Source organism: Ceratotherium simum, unplaced genomic scaffold (assembly GCF_057802395.1).
Source record: "Ceratotherium simum simum isolate JZ-2026a unplaced genomic scaffold, ASM5780239v1 HiC_scaffold_43, whole genome shotgun sequence".
In the NCBI taxonomy this organism is placed as follows: Eukaryota; Metazoa; Chordata; class Mammalia; order Perissodactyla; family Rhinocerotidae; genus Ceratotherium; species Ceratotherium simum.
In genome coordinates this window covers 8,264,390-8,275,486 of record NW_028261259.1, presented here as the reverse complement: position 1 = coordinate 8,275,486, position 11,097 = coordinate 8,264,390, and the positions used below count along the sequence as shown (strand labels likewise).

At 36.5% G+C, this 11,097-nt stretch overlaps 1 pseudogene; it reads left to right on the top strand.

Moving 5' to 3' along the window:
- The first annotated feature begins 5,323 nt into the window (after positions 1-5,323).
- Positions 5,324-10,354, top strand: LOC147911532 (vomeronasal type-2 receptor 116-like; annotated as a pseudogene).
- Positions 10,355-11,097: the final 743 nt, after the last annotated feature.

Genomic DNA, 11,097 nt, shown 5'->3' with positions numbered 1-11,097 from the left:
AATAGTTACCCTAAATGTAAATGGATTGAACTCTCCAATCAAAAGATACAGTGGCAGGATGGATTAAAAAGCAAGACACAATAATATGCTGCCTCCAGGAAACACATCTCAGCTATAAAGACAAGCACATCCTCAGAGTGAAAGGACGAAAGACGATACTTCAAGCTAATGGCAAACAAAAGAAAGCAGATGCTGCCATACTCATATCAGACAAAGTAGACTTCAAGATAAAACAGGTTAAGAGAGACAAAGAAGGGAAATATATAATGATAAAAGGGACACTCCACCAAGAAGACATATCACTTATAAAAGTATATGCACCCAACTTAGGAGCACCAAGGCACATAAAGCAACTACTAACAAACTTAAAAGGAGACATTAACAACAACACAATAATAATAGGGGATCTTAATACCCCACTTACATCAATGGATAGATCATCCAGACAAAAAGTCAATAAAGAAATAGTAGACTTAAAGGAAAACTGGATGAGATGGACCTAGAGATATACAGAGCACTTCATCAAAGAACAGCTGACTGCATACTCTTCTCAAGTGTGCATGGAACATTCTCAAGGATAGACCATATTTTGGGAAACAAAGCAAACCTCAATAAATTTAAGAAGATTAAAATCATAACAAGCATCTTTTCAGACCATAATGCTATGAAACTGGAAATGAACCATGAAAATAAAAACTGGGAAAGTGACAAAATTGTGGAGATTAAACAACATGCTACTGAACAACCAATGGATCATTGATGAAATTAAAGGAGATATCAGAAACTACCTGGAAACAAACGAAAATAAAAATATGCCATACCAAACCATATAGGATGCAGCAAAAGCGGTCCTGAGAGGGAAACTCATAGTGATCCAAGCCAACATTAACAAACAAGAGAAAGCCCAAATAAGCAACCTTAAATTACACCTAACAGAACTAGAAAAAGAAGAACAAAGCCCAAAGTCAGCAGAAGGAGAGAAATAATAAAAGTCAGAGCAGAAATAAATGAAATTGAGACCAAAAAAACAGTAGAAAGGATTAATGAATCAAAGAGTTGGTTCTTTGAGAAGATAAACAAAATCAACAAACCCTTAACCAGGTTTACTAAGAAAAAAAGGGAAAAGGCTCAAGTAAATAAAATTAGAAACGAAAGAGGAGAAATTACAATGGATACCATGGAAATACAGAGGATTATAAGAGAATATGATGAGAAATTATATGCCAACAAATTGGACAATCTAGAAGAAATGGATAAATTCTTAGATTCATACAAGCTCCCAAAAGTAAACCAAGAAGAAATGGAGAATCTGAATAGACCAATCACAAGTAAAGAGATTGAAAGAGTAATCAAAAACCTCCCAAAAAATAAAAGTCCAGGACCAGATGGCTTCTCTGGTGAATTGTACCAATCAGTCAAAGAAGAACTAATGCCCATCCTTCTCAAACTATTCCAAAAAAATAGAGGAAGATGGAACACTTCTGAAATCATTCTACGAGGCCAACATCACCCTGATATCAAAGCCAGACAAAGACTATACAAAGAAAGAAAATTACAGGCCAATATTACTGATGAACATAGATGCAAAAATCCTCAACAAAATATTGGCACACTGAATACAGGAATACATTAAAAAGATCATACACCATGATTAAGTGGGATTTATACCAGGGACGCCGGGATGGTCCAACATACGGAAATCAATCAACGAGATACATCACATCAACGAAACAAAGAATAAAAACCACATGGTCATCTCAATAGATGCATAGAAGACATTAGACAAGATACAACATCCATTTATGATAAAAACTCTCAACAAAATGGGAATAGAAAGAAAGTACCTCAAGATAATAAAAGCTATTTATGACAAACCCACAGCCAACATCATACTCAATGGGGAAAAACTGAAAGCCATTCCTCTGAGAACAGGAATGAGGCATGGCTGCCCACTCTCACCACTCCTGTTCAACATAGTACTGGCGGGTTTGGCCAGAACAATTAGGCAAGAAAAAGGAATAAAAGGAATCCAAATAGACAACAATGAAGTGAAACTCTCACTATATGCAAATGACATGATTTTATATGTAAAAAACCCTAAAAATCCGTTGGAAAACTATTAGAAATAATCAACAACTACAGCAAAGTTGTAGGGTACAAAATCAACCTACAAAAATCAGTTGCCTTTCTGTATGCTAATAACGAACTAACAGAAAGAGAACTCAAAAAGATAATACGATTTACAATTGCATCACAAAGAATAAAATACCTAGGTATAAATCTTACCAAGGAGGTGAAAGACCTATGCAATGAGAACTACAACACATTATTGAAAGAAATCCATGATGACATAAAGAAATGGAAAGATGTCCCATACATGTGGATTGGAAGAATAAAACTAGTTAAAATGTCTATATTACCTAAAGCAATCTACAGATTCAATGCAATCCCAATCAGAATCCCAATGACATTCTTCATGGAAATAGAAAAAAGAATACTAAAATTCATATGGGGCAGCAAAAGACCCCGAACAGCCAAAGCAATTTAAGAAAAAAAAAAAACAGGAGGCATCACAATCCCTGACTTCAAAACATACTACAAAGCAATAGTAATCAAAACAGCATGGTACAGGTACAAAAACAGACACATAGATCAATGGAACAGAATTGAAATCCCAGAAAAAAACCCACACATATACGGACAGCTAATTTTCGACAAAGGAGCTAAGAACATACAGTGTAGAAAGGAAAGTCTCTTCAATAAATGGTGTTGGGAAAACTGGACAGCCACATGCAAAAGAAAGAAAGTGGACCACCTGCTATCGTCATTCACAAAAATTAACTCAAAATGGATCAAAGACCTGAAGGTGAGACCTGAAACTATAAAACTCATAGATGAAAATATAGGCAACACACTATTTGACATTGGTCATAAAGAAATCTTTTTGGATGACATGCCTACCCAGACTAGGGAAACTAAAGAAAAAATAAACAAGTGGGATTTTATCAGATTAAAGAGCTTCTACAAGACAAAGAAAACCAGAATCAAGATGAACAGACAACCCACCAGCTTGGAGAGAATATTTGCAAAACATATATCTGACAAGGGGTTGATCTCCATAAAATATAAAGAACTCACACAACTGGACAACAAAAAAACAAACAACCTGATCAAAAAATGGGCAGAGGAAATGAACAGACACTTCTTCAAAGAAGATATACAGATGGCCAATAGGCACATGAAAAGATGTTCAACAGCACTAATCATCAGGGAAATGCAAATCAAAACAACATTAAGATATCACCTCACGCACTTTAGAATGGCTATAATCACCAAGACAAAAAACAACAAATGTTGGAGAGGCCGTGGAGAAGCAGGAACCCTCATACACAGCTGGTGGGAATGCAAACTGGTGCAGCCTCTATGGAAAACGGTATTGAGATTTCTTAAAGAATTAAAAATAGAGATGCCCTATGATCCAGCCATCCCACTACTGGGAATCTATCCAACGAACCTGAAATCAACAATCCAAAAAGGCTTATGCACCCCTATGTTCATTGCAGCACTATTCACCATAGCCAAGAAGTGGAAGCAACCTAAGTGTTCCTTGACTGACGACTGGATCAAAAATGTGGTATATATACGCAATGGAATACTGCTTAGCCATAAAAAAAGACAAAATCGTCCCATTTGCAATAACATGGATGGGCCTGCAGAGTATTATGTTAAGTGAAGTAAGCCAGAAATAGACAGAAAAACACTGTGTGATCTCACTCATATGTGGAATATAAACCAACAGATGGACAGAGAAAATTGTATTTTGGTTACCAGGGGCAATGGTGGTGGGCACAAGGGGTGAAGGGAGGCATATATATGGTGATGGACAAACAAAAATGTACAACCCAAAATTTCACAATGTTAAAAACTATTAAAACATCAATAAAATATAAATAAATAAATACAAATAAAAAAACAAAACAGCACTGGAGCTCATGTGTCACTGGATGAGAAAAGAAACTCTGTGTCACAGCATGAAATTCTGAACTATATGATTTTCCTAAAGGTCTTGGACTTCAGGTGAAAGTAAGAGAGTTTGTTCCCCAGGATCCACGTGGTCAAGGTTTCATTACACATGAGGAGCTGATAGACTGAGCTGTGGAATTCAAAAAGGTTGCAGAAAACTCAATCTTGGATTAATTGTTCATCTGCATCACAAGATGGAGACCACATATGAAAACAGTGGTGAAATTATTTAACTCATAGCAAAATCCCAATTAATTGATATAATTTTTCTTACTGTCCTAGAGATATTGAAAGGACACTTTTAATTAAGGAGATATTCCTGAATTTTGAAATGCTTTATATACTATAGGCAGGACAGTGAGGCTACCGATTTAATAGGATGAGCTGATAAAAAATTGCTGATTTAAATTCCCATTTTAACTGATAAATTGTCAATCTCATTGCTTGCAAATTTATTGCTCTGAATGCATTGTGCCTCGAAGACATAACAGATGCTGACGATCTAGACTTTTGATGACTTGTAGATACAATACAAATTGTCTTTGGCCATTTGGTTTTCTTCCAGAAAACAGATTTTATTCTCTTTAACTAGAATCAAAAGAATTGACATTGAGGTCTTTTTTAATATTTAAATATTTTATTAATATTCCTTATATTTCCATCTCTTCATCCCACCTTTATACATTCTTGTAGAAATATTCACCGTCAGAAAAAAAGATTCCTTTTTGCTATTCCAGGAACTACATTCTTCCGCTTCATCGGATTTCCCTTTAAAACTCAGTCTTGTAAGCCATCCCTCAAGATGCTATACTATATCATTCAAGCCTGTCCATGTGTCTTTGGTGTAGAATCTACCTGACATTAAATATATTACTAAATAAATTCAATAATTGCATATTGTACTAATCAAACAATTCTCATGTAGATGTTTTGTATGAATTTAAATATTATTTATTATTAAGGTAAAATCTGCTTATAGTTCAAAAAAGTAATCCAGGAATATCATATTCAGAATCACATTGGGCAATAACAAATATGATTCATGTTCAAATGTCCCATTTCCTTAAAACAAACAAGTGTCCTAGTCATTGAGATGGAAAATGTTTTAAATCATTATGTATCTTCACGTTGGGAACTCTTTTCTGCAGATTGACCTTGATTTTATTTTGCTTTCCCTGGGTGCATCAATCATGTCACATCTTAAAGGTGATCTTTAGGATAGTTTGTGAGATAATTTAAACAATATTATCAATTATTCAATATTATAAAATAATAAAATATCATCCAATTATATAGTATTGTTCAGTATTATCAATAATTCTCTTCTTTCAAACTCCCCCCTATGGGTGTAGGATGTTCTGTCAGCCAGGATTCAGGAAAATCCCTCAGGAAGAGAGCTACCTGCTGCTTTGACTGTGTATTGTGCCCAGAGAGAGAAATATGTAATCAGACAGGTATGAACTGGCAAAATTACATAATTACAATCACTTTCTCTCAGACCTTCTTTGTCTCCAAATAAAATGTAAAGGGTCTGGGATTAACCTATAGCATCACATTTCTTCTTTATTTTCAACTATTTCATTCACTCATTCAATACATTCATTTAGGTAATCAATACATCATTTCCATGTTGGGAGTTACCTTGATCTGGCTTCTTTATACTCACATTGTTAGGTTCTGCTGAAGCAGCTCTTCTCAAGGGAATACAGCTCTTAAACCACATGTTGTGTTAGGCAAACACTTAGAGATTCCATAGCACCATATACTCATCTTGATCACAGAATAACACACATGGAATTATGATGGAAGTAAGTGTGGGTGTCTTAGGACATGCCCCCTATTCATATCTTTACACCCAGGTGACGAGCACTATGCCTTACACATAGTACGTGTGCAAAAACCAGAACTAAAGATTCAATAAATGAATGGATATATTATATTATTATTACTCTAGTAGAAGATATGAACAATGAATTGAGCATGCACACTTGATAAGATAAAGGCCCTGCTTTCCAAGAAATCATAGTAAGTTACATGTGAAAAAAGAATAGCAGGGCAATTTGAAACGTGCCACAGTAAAGGTAGTTAGAGGTTAGCAGAGTCAACAAGTGTAGATAGTCTTACTTGGATAAATCAGATAATTCTTCAGGGAAAGCCAATGTTTTGTTGAGTTTTTAAAAATATGTGGGGATATGTCACTTTAAGATGAAGAGGGAATTCTTGGCAATAGAAGTTTGAACAACAAAGTTTATGCAAGATGAATAAGTTTTGGAGACCTACTGCCCAACATGGGCCTACAGTTAACAATATTGTATTGTCAACTTAAAAATTTACTAGGAGGGTAGATTTATGTTGTCTTCCCACCCCAAAAGAAAAAAAGTATTTTAAAAAAGGAAGTTAAATTAAAAAAATAAAGAGGACAGGAGGAAACATTTGGAGATGATGAGTAAGTTTAAGGACTTGATTGTAGTGATGGTTTCACGGGTGTATATTATCTCCAAACACATTAAGTTGTATACATTAAATATGTACAGCTTTTTGTATGTCAGTCATACCTCAATTAAGTGTTTTTAAAATATTTTATGTGGCATATTTAGACATTTGGAATTAGACTAATATGGCTGGAATGAGATGATAAAAGAATTATCATGGATGATGATGGAATAGGTAAATAACGAAAAAAAAAACCCATCATATTTAAGTACAATATTCCAGTCTTACCAAACAAAACAACAAACAATTCATACATACTTATTACCAAAGTAATCTCTTGACATTGTTAAATGTTCTGTCCAGTAAAATAATACATGAAATAACATATTACAGATTAAAAAATGGGCTGAAGGGGAGAGAATGTTTAAAAATTATGTTTGTTGTTAGAACATATCTGGCTATAAATTAAAAAGAAAACAAACTAAATGGGTCTTTTAAAAAATATTTATTATATCCCATAAAAAAGACCAGACTACTTTACTACAATGATTGTTTGTGCCAGAAAAAGTAAAGCACAGTGTTGCATTATAAAGATGGAGAAGGAAATATGTTTTATTCCATTTGTTATTTACTTGATGAATGTTGTCATAAATATCACTTTTTACAAAAAAATAGTGAAACAATTTAACAAAAGAAGGCCAGTGATAGAATGACTCCAGGATTAGAGAATTCACCAGCTCAAAACTATAATCAAGCACACATGGTATTCTCATAATTTGCTCTGTCTTCTTTGGTTCTCAGCTTTGTCTACAGGCTGGGCTCCTTATGGTCTCTGAGGCTGAGCTGTTTAAAGTATTATACTATAGCAAGTGAACAGAAAGATGAAAAAGTGTGGGCATCTATTCCCCCTGACTTTGTAAGAGACACTCAAAAAGACATTCTCCCAGTGGGGCCAACTATAATTGATTTAGAGCTGTCAACCTCCCCTCAATCACATGGCCTCATGGAAGAAGTTGAATGTCAAAGCACAACTGAGCTGCTGGTAGGAAGGGGACAGATGGTTCATGAATACGCAACCAGTGGAATCTGCTTCTGTGTTTACTTACATAATGCAAAAAAAATTTTAAATTAGACTGCAAAAATATCTAATGAATTAGGGGGATCTAAAATAATATAACAGGCCGGCACTGTGGTGTAGTGATTAAAATTCAGCGTGCTCCACTTTGGTGGCCTGGGTTCATGGGTTCAAATCCTAGACATAGACCTACACCACTCGGCAGCCATGCTGTGGCGACAACTCACATACAAAATAGGGGAAGACTGGCACAGATGATATTTCAGGGTTAATCTTCCTCAATCAAAATATAAATAAATAAATAAATAAATAAATAAATAAATAAATAAATAAATAAGTAAATAAAAGAGAAAATAATGTTTCAATAGTAATGTTTTTCCTACATATCAATAGTAAAGTGTTTGATAATGCAGTATTAAAATCTCATTTCTCACTCTCAAAAACAGTAAAATGTAATGCACAAAGTACATTAATTAGAATGTGTTCAGCTGAAAGTGATAAAGAACCTCATAGTGGCCTTAAATCATGACATTTGTTATTTGCTACAAGAATTTCAGAAATAGACAGATGCAAAGTTTTCCTTTTTCTATCAACATTTTGATAACAAAGACTCAGGCTCCATATAACTTTTGCTGCAATATGCTTAGTGTGTTGGATTTTATTTTTACAAATGTCTGCCACTGCTCATCATCCACATGGGAAAGAAAGAGGAAGAATTGGCTACAGCATCCTATTTGATGCACGTTTAATTTAGTGCAAGAAAGAGACCATACAATCAGATTGTCATTGATTTATGTCCATGGCGCATAACCCACAAGTGAGGTGGAGCACACTCTGGCAAAAATTAGCTTAGATCTGTCACAATTGGCTTAGTTCACTCAAAATTGGGGTTCTAATAGCTAGGCATAATGGAGGAAGTGTACTGAGTAGGTAGTTACTGTATGCTATGTGAAGTATAGTTTTAATTTTGGCTAAAAATGTGTTTGAGAAATGCAAAAGAAAATGAATAAATTTAGCACCATTAAATTTCCCAAATGGAATGTCTGAATATTACAAAAGTCTGTATCCTTCTCTAAATAATTTTTAGCTTTACCGCAATTCAAACCACTTTATCAAAGGAATTTACTTTGAAAGTTCAGAATTTTACTACATTTTTTATGAAACAAAAATCGAGTTAGAAATATCGAGAAACAGGATTTATATAGAAAAGTGAGTAAAAAGAAAAGCTGTAATTACGGTAATTGCATTGTTCTAATATTATTTGTAGAAATAGGGACGAGAAAAGAATGCCCACTTTCAACAATAAGAATGGCTGCTTCATGCTCCGAGGTCAGAGTTGAGTAGTTGTGGCAGAGACCCTATGGCCCACAAAGCCTAAAATATTTGTTCTCTGTCACTTTACAGTAAAATTTGCCAAATACAAATTCATAGCCCAGGGTGCAGCCTTTGAATGATGGCTGATGGGCATGCCTGCGTATGTGTTGCAGCTGCCTCATCCTCAGCTAAGATGACTTGTTCCCATGTGTTCTTCTTGTCTCACAGTGCTCTCCAGAGCGATTGAGCTCTAGGTGAACACAGTGGTAAAGCACTTGATGTCCCTGATGCTCCGCCGTCCTTTCCCTGCCTCACTTTCCCAGTACCTCACTGGTGTGTTGCAAAATCCCCACCACCTAAAATATTCGCCCCTAAACCCACAAGTTTATGGACGCATCCAACTAACACAAGACCCAAACTTGGAACTTTTGGAGGTGGATTATCACTTACTTGAAGCTAAGAGCATTCTGACATAGGACGGGACTGTTTAATGTGAATATTATTAATGTAAGTCTCTGCAACTTTGTGTCTCACAACCAAATAAAGTGTGGGCTGTGGGCCCTATAATGTCAATGAGATTTTGTTTTTTGTCTTGGGAATATGAAAGAGTGGCTGACTGAAACACCAAGACTTTCCTTTCCAACTAGAGATCAATGTATAGGGCGTCCAGGAAACCAGTATGCAAACAATGAGAGAAATCGCAGCCTGCTGAAAGTTGTGACATTTCTGGAATTTGTAGATTCTTTAGGGAAGACTCTGGCTTGCACAGCTCCTTGTTTCTCTGTTGTCACAGCAGTGGTCCCTGGGGTCTTTGTGAAGCACCGAGACACTCCTGTAATCAAGGCCAAGAATTGGCATCTCAGCTACATCCTGCTCATCTCCCTCACCCTCTGCTTCCTCTGCTCCTTACTCTTCATCGGCTGACCCAACACAACCACCTACATTATTCAACAAATGAGTTGTTTTTACTGTGGCTCTTTCCACTGTCTTGGCCAAAACTATTACTGTGGTTGTGGCCTTCAAGTTCAATGCCCCAGGGAGAAGCATGTGGCAGTGTTTGGTGTCAGGGGCACCTAACTTCATCATTCCCATCTGCTCCTTTATCCAGCTGAGTCTCTGTTGGATCTGGCTGAGAACCTCTTCTTCTTCATTGACACAGATGCACACACTGAACACGGTCACATCCTCATCGTGTGCAACAAGGACTCAGTCACTGCCTTGTACTGTGTCCTGGAATACCTGTGCTCCTTGGCCCTGGGCAGCTTCACTGTGGCTTTCCTGGCCTGGAACCTGCCTGACACCTTTAATGAAACCAAGTTCCTGACGTTCAGCATGCTGGTGTTCTGCAGCATCTGGGTCACTTTCCTCCCCATCTGCCACTACACCAAGGGCAAGATAATGGTGGCCGTGGAGAGCCTGTCCATCTTGTTCTCCAGTGTGGAGCTATTATGCTGCATCTTTGCCCCCAAGTGCTACATTAACTTCCCAAGGCCAGATAGAAACCATTGAAGAGGGTTAAAGAATATAACTGGTTCAGGTGAAAATAATCAATATATATTTTTTTTCGCCAGAATTTGCCTACACCTGAAAAATAAACCAACAAATTTTTGCAAGCAGACTTTAAGTACCAAGTAAAGGGCCAGCCCCTTGGCTTAGCGGTTAAGTGCATGCGCTCCACTACTGGAGGCCCGGGTTCGGATGCCAGGTGTGCACCGACGCACTGCTTGTTTGGCCATGCTGAGGCTGCGTCCCACATACAGCAACCAGAAGCATGTGCAACTATGACATGCAACTATCTACTGGAGCTTTGGGGAAAAAATGGAGGAGGATTGGCAATAGATGCTAGCTCAGAGGCGGTCTTCCTCAGCAAAAAGAGGAGGATTAGCATGGATGTTAGCTCAAGGTTGATCTTCCTCACACACACACACACACACACACACAAAAAATATCAAGTAAATTTACCTTACATCTCAAATTAATTTATTGCTTTACATATCTTTTGGCTTTGTACAATGATCCTCGGACATTCAAATGCACAAATACACAAATATGAATATTAACTCAGATTAATTTTTCTCTAAAATTATCTGTAGTATCTTACATAAATGCCCACACATCCGTTCTCTCCATCCATCTGTGTGTTTTGGTAGAACCCTCCCACTTTGACTCCGTGTGGACTTGGCCTTGTAAATTGCTTTGGTCAATTGGACACTAGTAAATGACACAACACATCTTTAAGAATATATATTAAG